At 43.6% G+C, this 10922-nt stretch overlaps 2 non-coding genes across 2 annotated transcripts; both read right to left on the bottom strand.

The window, feature by feature from the left end:
- Positions 1–1638: 1638 nt before the first annotated feature.
- LOC138361841 (5S ribosomal RNA) lies at positions 1639–1757 on the bottom strand. Its single transcript, XR_011227217.1, has one exon. It is a non-coding gene; the product is annotated as a 5S ribosomal RNA (ribosomal RNA).
- Positions 1758–9891: 8134 nt separating this feature from the next.
- LOC138361847 (5S ribosomal RNA) lies at positions 9892–10010 on the bottom strand. The gene has a single exon (XR_011227223.1). It is a non-coding gene; the product is annotated as a 5S ribosomal RNA (ribosomal RNA).
- Between the last annotated feature and the right edge of the window lie 912 nt (positions 10011–10922).

Below are 10922 nucleotides of genomic sequence, written 5' to 3'. Positions count from 1 at the left end.
CCAGCCAGCCAGCCAGCCAGCCAGCCAGCCAGCCACCAGCCAGCCAGCCAGCCAGCCACCAGCCAGCCAGCCACTCCCACTTTGTATTTATATGCATTCAATTTATATTCAAACATTATATATGTTAAGGGCCTTGTTTTAGTGTTTATTTTAAAATGACAAACATCGAGTCATTTTACCAGTCCTTTAGCGTTAACGGTGATGCATTTTAAAACTGAACATAAATCGCCTTTCTGGATATATCAAATATCGAATCCGCTTAATGTGCCTACAATTCAATCATTCAAAAACATAATTTACATCAAGCCTTTTCATAGAACAGACAATAAGATTTGTACATGCAAAATAAAAAAAAAATCCTTTAAGTTATCAATACAATGTGAGAAACTTTACTTTTATAACTAAATTGCACAATTATACCAACTCTATGGTGGCTGGGTTGTAAGGTGTGTGGCTGGTGTTTTGGAAGTCGCGAGTTCAAACGACCCAATGGGAATAATACTTTTTTTTTTTGCCATACAATCTTCCTAATACTATTATGTAGGTTTGTGTGTGTGTTTTTTTTATTCATTCTTTGGTTTTATAGATGACATACATATTGACTCCTTTTACCGGTCCTTAATTAGGCTCTGGGAAGCAATGGTGGTGGTGGTGGTGGTGTGGTGGTGCATTTAAAACTAAACCAAAAATCACCAGTTCTGGACGCGTCAAATATCATATCCGCTTAATGTGTCTACACCTAATTACTTAAAACTACACTATTTAATTCATTCATATCATGTGCATATTGGTCATTATGCTCATACAACCGACATCAAAATTTATTTTCATTATTAGAATCATACATTTCATCAAGTAATACAGATACAAAGAGATTTTCTTTCTGAGAAGACCGTTAGTATTGGCTTGCAGGCAGGCAGGCAGGCAGGCATTTGAGGGTTATTATTTCGCCTGTTGATTGGGGGGAGGTTGATGTGTTAGGGGGTTTTCGGTTGATGTGGTGGTGGTGATTGGTGGTGGTGGTGATTGGTGGTGATTGGTGGTGATTGGTGGTGGTGGTGTGGTGGTAGTAGGTGGGAGTTGGGGTGGGGGGTGGGGGGGGGGTGGGGGAGGAAGGGGAGGGAATGATGGTCTGTGGATTCCTTCTCCGTACCCTTTACATATAAGCAAAAATATGCCTTCTTGTGGGTATAGAAACATTAACACAAATTATATCAGTAACTGATATTGTAGCCTTTTAAACAAAAAGATTTGTACATACAAATACTTTTTAATTATCATTTATTTGTGGAAATGGCATTTACGTCATTAAATTGATACCTCAGCATCAAGCTAGTGTCCTGCAGCAGTGGTCCAGTGGTAAAGTGTATATAAGTGATGCGTATTCTTGGAGTTGCGAGTTCAAACCCGGATTAAGCTATATATATATATATATATATATAAACATGTTTTGTTTTGGTTGTTTGTTTTTGTATAAAGCCTCACACAATATCTATATTAAGCGAGTTTGTTTTAAACATGACATACATATTAATTCATTTTACCAGGCCTTATTCCACACAACTCCGTGAATTTCCCGTGGAGCCAGCCATTCAAACAAAAACAAACGAAACAAAACAAAACAAAACAAAACATTATTGCCAACAGCATTTGGTGTTCCCAGGCGGTCACCCATCCAAGTACTAACCAAACCCAACGTTGCTTAACTTCGCTGATCGGACGAGAAGCGGTGTTCTCAACGTGGTGTGGCCGTTGGCATGAGACTGCCTACACATTGTGGCTAATAACCAACTCTTTTAAGTCATCGCGGCAGGATACGGACCTGCTTGTGGTGTCTTAATGGTAATTGTATCCTAACATATTTTTGTCTCCTTGGCATGGATATTTAACATCGTTTATTCAGTCTTGGGTTTATGTTCTTTCGCCATTTACAGACATTTTACATCTACCTACTTCCTCAGCCTGCCCTGCCAATTTCTAATGAATTTGTGGATTTTCTTTTGTAATACAAACATGTGTGTGCTCATCTGCTCTTCAGTTTTTATGATATTTGTCTCATCTGTCCTGCTTTATGATACTTTTACAAAGAACATGAACAAATGCTTCTATTTTAGAGAAGATATGGGATCCAGGTTTCGGAGCCGTAAAACCAACCGTCGTGATTGGTGGACGAGTTGCCAGGTTGCAGCTTCTGTACCGTGCCGGCACATAAATAGGTTCGGCTCAAGCGGCGGCAGCATCATTCCCCCGTGACTGTCTGAGCGTCTCTCATCACCTTGGTTGGTTCATCATCATCATGGTAGAAGCAAAGCCTACCAAGAAGGCTGCGGCTGCTGCTGCTGCTGTGGTGGCCACCACCAGGAAACCTCGCGTCCAGGTTGCTCACCCGAAAACTAGTCAAATGGTTCTAGCCGCGGTCGCAGCACTCAAAGACCGTAAGGGCTCGTCTCTACAAGCAATCAAGAAGTACGTTGTTGCCAACAACAAAGTCGAGGCTGCCAAGATCGCCATTTACATCCGAAGATTTCTCAAGAAAGCAGTGGCTGACGGCATTCTTGTTCAGACCAAGGGAAGTGGAGCTAGTGGATCATTCAAGCTGGCCGTAGCAGAGAAGAGGGCCGTTCTAACTCCCAAGAAAGCCACCACAACCAAGAAACCATCTACAGCAGCAAAGAAGGCCGTGGTAACTCCCAAGAAAGCCGCCACAAGCAACAAACCACCTACAGCCTTGAAAAAGAAGCAGCAGCAGCAGCTTGTTGTTGGGAACAAAAAGCCCAAAATAAAGAGAGCTTCAAAATCTCCCAAACCACCCAAGGCAAAGAAAGCTGTCAAAAAAACAAAGGCAAATAAACGACGACATGCAAGCAGCATGAATACACATGACAATAAACATCCAGGCCTCCCCCCCTCAGTGGAGGGGCCTCATATGATTCCAAAAAAGTTTAGTTTTGTAGACAAATAAATCATTACTTTTGGGGTAGATTTACTCTGTATATTATATATATATATATATATATATATATATATATATATATATATATATATATATATATATATATATATATATATATATATATATATATATATATATATATATATATATATATATACACATACATGGGTGAGGTGATATGGTACCAAAGTTTTGGGTAAGGTGATTGACATTTACACAAGATAAAACACGAACCAATGGGAATAAAAACATAAGAATGGAAGTAACTGCAGAAGGCCTATTGGCCCATAACACAAGCACTTCCTCTTGATGCTTCTATATTGGTTCAGAGTCTTGAAGCTATAATATATATATATATATATATATATATATATATATATATATATATATATATATATATATATATATATATATATATATATATATATATATATATATACACACAAAACTAAATAGTCTTGTTAGACAAATTGCCCCTATTAGAGGCAAGTTGACTAACAAGCCGAATGACTGGCAATTGTTTTGAATTTGAGTTAAATCTAACATAGAAATGTAATCAAACCTAACCTAACCTATGCTAACCCAAGCTAAGCTAACCTAACCTAACCTAAGCTAACCCAAGCTAAGCTAAGCTAACCTAACCTAACCTAACCTAACCTAACCTAAGCTAATCTAACCTAACCTAACCCAGCAATTCATGATCTTAATATAATACTGTTAATTGGATAAACCAATTTGGAAAGAAATGTTCGAAAATAACAAAATTAACTGTGCTTGTTAGGAAAATTGGGCCTTGCATACTTGTCCCAATAGTGTGGTTCTCGCTTTTAGGTACGACATAAACGTATACCTAAGTTGAGAGAGAAAAAGATTCTCACTCAAACATGCATATCGATTGCCAGTCCTGAATTCTGGGTAATATTCGTGTCCTCCCTTTTCATTTACCATCATTTGGATACTATCAAAACAGCTCTGAGAAGGATAAAATGAATAAAACGGGTAGCTCCTCATGTAAAAAGGAAGAGTTGGGAAAGATCTCTCTCTCTCTCTCTCTCCCCCTCACACCCCCCCCCCCCCCCACCAATGATCCTGCTCTGCTAGTATATAACGTAACAAACCTTCCCCCCCCCCCTCCCCAATCAGAGTCCCTTTAAGCATGCGAGGATAAAAAATAGATTTCATAAGACCCAATGTGCTAGCTGATATCAAAACAATTTATGTTATCGTCTATTAAGCCCTTCAGTAAAAAAGTATAGGGACCTAATTAGGTCCCGTTTTGAGGTGGTGGTGGGTGGAATCGATGGATTAGCCAAGCTCTTATCCGCCGAATCCGTAGAGGGTACGACCCTGGCGCTTCAGAGCGTACACCACGTCCATGGCAGTGACGGTCTTCCTCTTGGCGTGTTCCGTGTAGGTTACAGCATCACGGATGACGTTCTCGAGGAACACCTTCAGGACGCCACGGGTCTCTTCGTAGATGAGACCCGAAATACGCTTGACGCCGCCACGACGAGCTAAGCGACGAATAGCGGGCTTGGTGATGCCCTGGATGTTGTCACGTAGCACCTTACGATGACGCTTGGCGCCACCCTTTCCGAGTCCCTTGCCTCCCTTGCCGCGTCCAGTCATGGTGTTGTAGTTGTGTGAATCGAATTGACGAATGCCCGCACGATTTCCCGACTATATCCCATCAAGCGGACGTACTAGTAGCATTGCAACTCCTGCCTGCCCTTACTTTACGCTTGTGGTCGAGTAGACACGGCTTTCTCACAACGCTTTCAAAACTGCAGTTGCCTACTCGTCTGTTTCACGTCCCTGTGAAATGACTTTTGCACAAATCCAAAAAATAGAGCAAAATCAGCGATAATAGTGATTGAGGTGAGCCGCCTGTTGGCTGCAGCCAGAGGAAGGAGGGGGGGGCAACGGGGTGACGTAGGCGAGTCGAGCAGCCAATGGCGCTCGAGCAAGCGCCTCGAGACGGCGTATATAAGCAAAAATTTTTCGGCGCCGGCCATCACAAACCACAGTTGTTCACCATGGCTCGCACCAAGCAGACTGCTCGCAAGTCCACGGGAGGCAAGGCTCCTCGTAAGCAGCTGGCCACCAAGGCAGCACGCAAGTCTGCTCCTGCCACAGGGGGTGTGAAGAAGCCTCACCGTTACAGGCCCGGAACGGTCGCCCTGCGTGAGATCCGTCGTTACCAGAAGAGCACCGAGTTGCTCATCAGGAAACTTCCCTTCCAGCGTCTGGTGCGCGAGATTGCCCAGGACTTCAAGACCGATCTTCGCTTCCAGTCGTCTGCCGTCATGGCTTTACAGGAGGCATCCGAGGCTTACCTGGTCGGTCTCTTCGAGGACACTAACCTCTGTGCCATCCACGCCAAGCGTGTCACCATCATGCCAAAGGACATTCAGCTTGCTCGCCGTATCCGTGGAGAGCGTGCATAAGCTAAATCGACCACCCTAGTATACACCAAACTCGGCCCTTCTCAGGGCCAAAATATCCTTCTAAGGAGATTTCAGACATTCCTAGCATCAGTCATATGAATTAACCTTCATCTACACATATAATAAATAAATAAATAAATAAACAAATACACTAATTTAGGTGTCATACATACACGTGATATCAATAAATCAAGTCATTTGTAGTACAACCTGTTCTCTTACAAACAAAACGCCGTCGCTTTTCGCTCTTATGCACTGTCAAGGATCACCCCCCCCCCCCCCCCCCAAAATAAAAATTGTCATACTGTACTAGAAATAAAAGCAGCTTGTATAAGTGACATACTGTCCAGTCCTGTTTTATTCTGTTTTCGGTCCTCTGGCTTAATCTGTTAAGTTAGGAGATGACATTTTAAATTAACCGTTTTCTTGACATTTTCAAACCTAAGAGGGTGGCCTGCATAGTAATCCTAATGTGGAACATAACAATGAATCTCTAATCTCTAGAAAAAAGATACCGAGTGCTTATATGTGTTGAGAGAGAGAGAGAGAGAGAGAGAGAGAGAGAGAGAGAGAAGAGAGAGAGAGAGAGAGAGAGAGAGAGAGAGAGAGAGAGAGAGAGACAGACAGACAGACAGACAGACAGACAGACACAGACAGACAGACAGACAGACAGACAGACAGACAACAGACAGACAGACAGACAGACAGACAGACAGACAGACAGAGACTGAGAGAGAGAAACACACACAGACAGTTTCATAAATATTCTCATTTTATAGCTATTTGCTTTCAGTGACAGAGGTTTTTGTTATAATAGTATTGGTGTCTAACACTCACAATCTCTTTAGAAATTAAAGTGTGGCTCCAATGGAGCCGAGTTTGTTGGTTTGAGGCCAAGCCACCACCACAGGGCAGTAAGTAAGCCGTTTACTTGGAGGAGGTGTACTTGGTGACGGCCTTAGTGCCCTCAGAGACGGCGTGCTTGGCCAGTTCTCCGGGCAACAGGAGCCTTACAGCCGTCTGGATCTCCCGACTGGTAATGGTGGAACGCTTGTTGTAGTGGGCCAGGCGAGAAGCCTCGGCGGCGATGCGCTCAAGATGTCGTTCACGAACGAGTTCATGATCGACATGGCTTTGGAAGAGATACCAGTGTCGGGGTGGACCTGCTTCAGCACTTTGTAGATGTAGATGCTGTAGCTCTCCTTCCTCCTGCGCTTCTTTTTCTTATCGCCCTTGGCAATGGCCTTCTGGGCCTTTCCGGCCTTCTTGGCAGCCTTTCCAGATGCCTTGGGTGGCATGATGATGCTCGTGCTGGCTGGCGTTGCGTACAATAATGAACTTTTGCGCGAGTCGAGCTTTCCTTTTATATCCCGCTCGCGACTCAGCTCAGAGCGGGTCGCGTGGCGGAGCGCGCTGATTGGTCAGTGGCGGACTCCCTTGATCCTGAGCGGGGTATATAACACGAAGCTCGATCTGCGGGCCGGCATTAAAACACCACAAACCCACAACAGCAGCAGCAATGTCAGGACGCGGCAAGGGAGGCAAAGTGAAGGGCAAGTCAAAGTCTCGCTCCAGCAGGGCCGGACTTCAGTTCCCCGTGGGCAGAATTCACCGTCTGCTGCGTAAGGGCAACTACGCCGAACGCGTCGGTGCTGGCGCTCCTGTCTACCTGGCAGCCGTCATGGAATACCTCGCTGCCGAAGTTCTCGAGCTCGCCGGTAACGCCGCACGTGACAACAAGAAGACCCGTATCATCCCACGTCACTTGCAGTTGGCCATCCGCAACGACGAAGAACTCAACAAACTTCTGTCTGGCGTAACCATTGCACAGGGAGGTGTTCTTCCAAACATTCAGGCAGTTCTTTTGCCAAAGAAGACAGAGAAGAAGTAAGCACTTCTGCCACCCACCGCGACAAATACCATAACCAGGCTCCATCCGGAGCCACACACACTTTAATAGAGAGATTCAAGTAGACAATCAACTTTCAAACATTAATAATAACATTTATATTGATTTCATTTGGAATGTGTACATAACAAACAAACAAAACAAAATTATAGGGGATATTCAGCATCACTTGGAATATTAACCAATCATATAAATCCAATATATATTTTATATTTTACTTTAAGCGAGGAATTCATATTCTATCCATTTTTAATCATACAAATGAACAAAAGCAATTCTTCACTAGACGTAATGAATGAATAAATGATCAAGGTTTTAATGTGTTTCATGAATATATATATATATATATATATATATATATATATATATATATATATATATATATATATATATATATATATATATATATATATATATATATACTTGTGAACCAGAATATGTTTGAGCAGCAGCGATCGTGCCTGCCATTGGCCGAAGTGCAACAATTCAAATAATTTAAAGGGCCTGCTCGGGTATATAAGAGAGGCTGGGAGACTGGGGCCGGTGGTGGGTGATGGGTGATGAGTGATGGTGTGGTGTGTGTGGTGTGGTGTGTGTGGTGTTGTTAAGAGTTGATTTACGGCCAGCCAGCCAGCCAGCCAGCCAGCCAGCTGCAGCCAAGGCAGGGCAAGGCAAGGCAAGGCAAGGCAAGGCAAGGCAGGCAGGCAGGCAGGCAGGCAGGCAGGCAGGCAGGCCAGGCAGGCAGCCAGGCAGCCAGGCAGCCAGACAGCGGCAGGCAGGCAGGCAGGCAGGCGGCAGGCAGGCAGGCAGGCAGGCAGGCAGGCAGGCAGCCAGCAGGCAGCCAGCCAGGCAGCAGGCAGGCAGGCAGGCAGCCAGGCAGCCAGGCAGCAGGCAGGCAGGCAGCCAGCCAGCCAGCCAGCCAGCCAGGCCAGCCAGCGCAGCCAGCCAGCCAGCCAGCCAGCCAGCCAGCCAGCCAGCCAGCCAGCCAGCCACTCCCACTTTGTATTTATATGCATTCAATTTATATTCAAACATTATATATGTTAAGGGCCTTGTTTTAGTGTTTATTTTAAAAATGACAAACATCGAGTCATTTTACCAGTCCTTTAGCGTTAACGGTGATGCATTTTAAAACTGAACATAAATCGCCTTTTCTGGATATATCAAATATCGAATCCGCTTAATGTGCCTACAATTCAATCATTCAAAAAATACATAATTTACATCAAGCCTTTTCATAGAACAGACAATAAGATTTGTACATGCAAAATAAAAAAAAAATCCTTTAAGTTATCAATACAATGTGAGAAAACTTTACTTTTATAACTAAAGTTGCACAATTATACCAACTCTATGGTGGCTGGGTTGTAAGGTGTGTGGCTGGTGTTTTGGAAGTCGCGAGTTCAAACGACCCAATGGGAATAATACTTTTTTTTTTTTGCCATACAATCTTCCTAATACTATTATGTAGGTTTGTGTGTGTGTTTTTTTTATTCATTCTTTGGTTTTATAGATGACATACATATTGACTCCTTTTACCGGTCCTTAATTAGGCTCTGGGGAAGCAATGGTGGTGGTGGTGGTGGTGGTGGTGGTGCATTTAAAACTAAACCAAAAATCACCAGTTCTGGACGCGTCAAATATCATATCCGCTTAATGTGTCTACAACCTAATTACTTAAAACTACACTATTTAATTCATTCATATCATGTGCATATTGGTCATTATGCTCATACAACCGACATCAAAATTTATTTTCATTATTAGAATCATACATTTCATCAAGTAATACAGATACAAAGAGATTTTCTTTCTGAGAAGACCGTTAGTATTGGCTTGCAGGCAGGCAGGCAGGCAGGCATTTGAGGGTTATTATTTCGCCTGTTGATTGGGGGGAGGGTTGATGTGTTAGGGGGTTTTCGGTTAGATGTGGTGGTGGTGATTGGTGGTGGTGGTGATTGGTGGTGATTGGTGGTGATTGGTGGTGGTGGTGGTGGTGGTAGTAGGTGGGAGTTGGGGTGGGGGGGGGGGGGGGGGGGGGGGGGGAGGGAAGGGGAGGGGAATGATGGTCTGTGGATTCCTTCTCCGTACCCTTTACATATAAGCAAAAATATGCCTTCTTGTGGGTATAGAAACATTAACACAAATTATATCAGTAACTGATATTGTAGCCTTTTAAACAGAAAAGATTTGTACATACAAATACTTTTTAATTATCATTTATTTGTGGAAATGGCATTTACGTCATTAAATTGATACCTCAGCATCAAGCTAGTGTCCTGCAGCAGTGGTCCAGTGGTAAAGTGTATATAAGTGATGCGTATTCTTGGAGTTGCGAGTTCAAACCCGGATTAAGCTATATATATATATATATATATATATACAACATGTTTTGTTTTGGTTGTTTGTTTTTGTATAAAGCCTCACACAATATCTATATTAAGCGAGTTTGTTTTAAACATGACATACATATTAATTCATTTTACCAGGCCTTATTCCACACAACTCCGTGAATTTCCCGTGGAGCCAGCCATTCAAACAAAAACAAACGAAACAAAACAAAACAAAACAAAAAACATTATTGCCAACAGCATTTGGTGTTCCCAGGCGGTCACCCATCCAAGTACTAACCAAACCCAACGTTGCTTAACTTCGCTGATCGGACGAGAAGCGGTGTTCTCAACGTGGTGTGGCCGTTGGCATGAGACTGCCTACACATTGTGGCTAATAACCAACTCTTTTAAGTCATCGCGGCAGGATACGGACCTGCTTGTGGTGTCTTAATGGTAATTGTATCCTAACATATTTTTGTCTCCTTGGCATGGATATTTAACATCGTTTATTCAGTCTTGGGTTTATGTTCTTTCGCCATTTACAGACATTTTACATCTACCTACTTCCTCAGCCTGCCCTGCCAATTTCTAATGAATTTGTGGATTTTCTTTTGTAATACAAACATGTGTGTGCTCATCTGCTCTTCAGTTTTTATGATATTTGTCTCATCTGTCCTGCTTTATGATACTTTTACAAAGAACATGAACAAATGCTTCTATTTTAGAGAAGATATGGGATCCAGGTTTCGGAGCCGTAAAACCAACCGTCGTGATTGGTGGACGAGTTGCCAGGTTGCAGCTTCTGTACCGTGCCGGCACATAAATAGGTTCGGCTCAAGCGGCGGCAGCATCATTCCCCCGTGACTGTCTGAGCGTCTCTCATCACCTTGGTTGGTTCATCATCATCATGGTAGAAGCAAAGCCTACCAAGAAGGCTGCGGCTGCTGCTGCTGCTGTGGTGGCCACCACCAGGAAACCTCGCGTCCAGGTTGCTCACCCGAAAACTAGTCAAATGGTTCTAGCCGCGGTCGCAGCACTCAAAGACCGTAAGGGCTCGTCTCTACAAGCAATCAAGAAGTACGTTGTTGCCAACAACAAAGTCGAGGCTGCCAAGATCGCCATTTACATCCGAAGATTTCTCAAGAAAGCAGTGGCTGACGGCATTCTTGTTCAGACCAAGGGAAGTGGAGCTAGTGGATCATTCAAGCTGGCCGTAGCAGAGAAGAGGGCCGTTCTAACTCCCAAGAAAGCCACCACAACCAAGAAACCATCTACAGCAG

Source organism: Procambarus clarkii, unplaced genomic scaffold, assembly GCF_040958095.1.
Source record: "Procambarus clarkii isolate CNS0578487 unplaced genomic scaffold, FALCON_Pclarkii_2.0 HiC_scaffold_880, whole genome shotgun sequence".
NCBI lineage: Eukaryota > Metazoa > Arthropoda > Malacostraca > Decapoda > Cambaridae > Procambarus > Procambarus clarkii.
The sequence above is the reverse complement of the archived record's forward strand: the minus strand, read 5'-3'. Positions and strand labels throughout refer to the sequence as shown.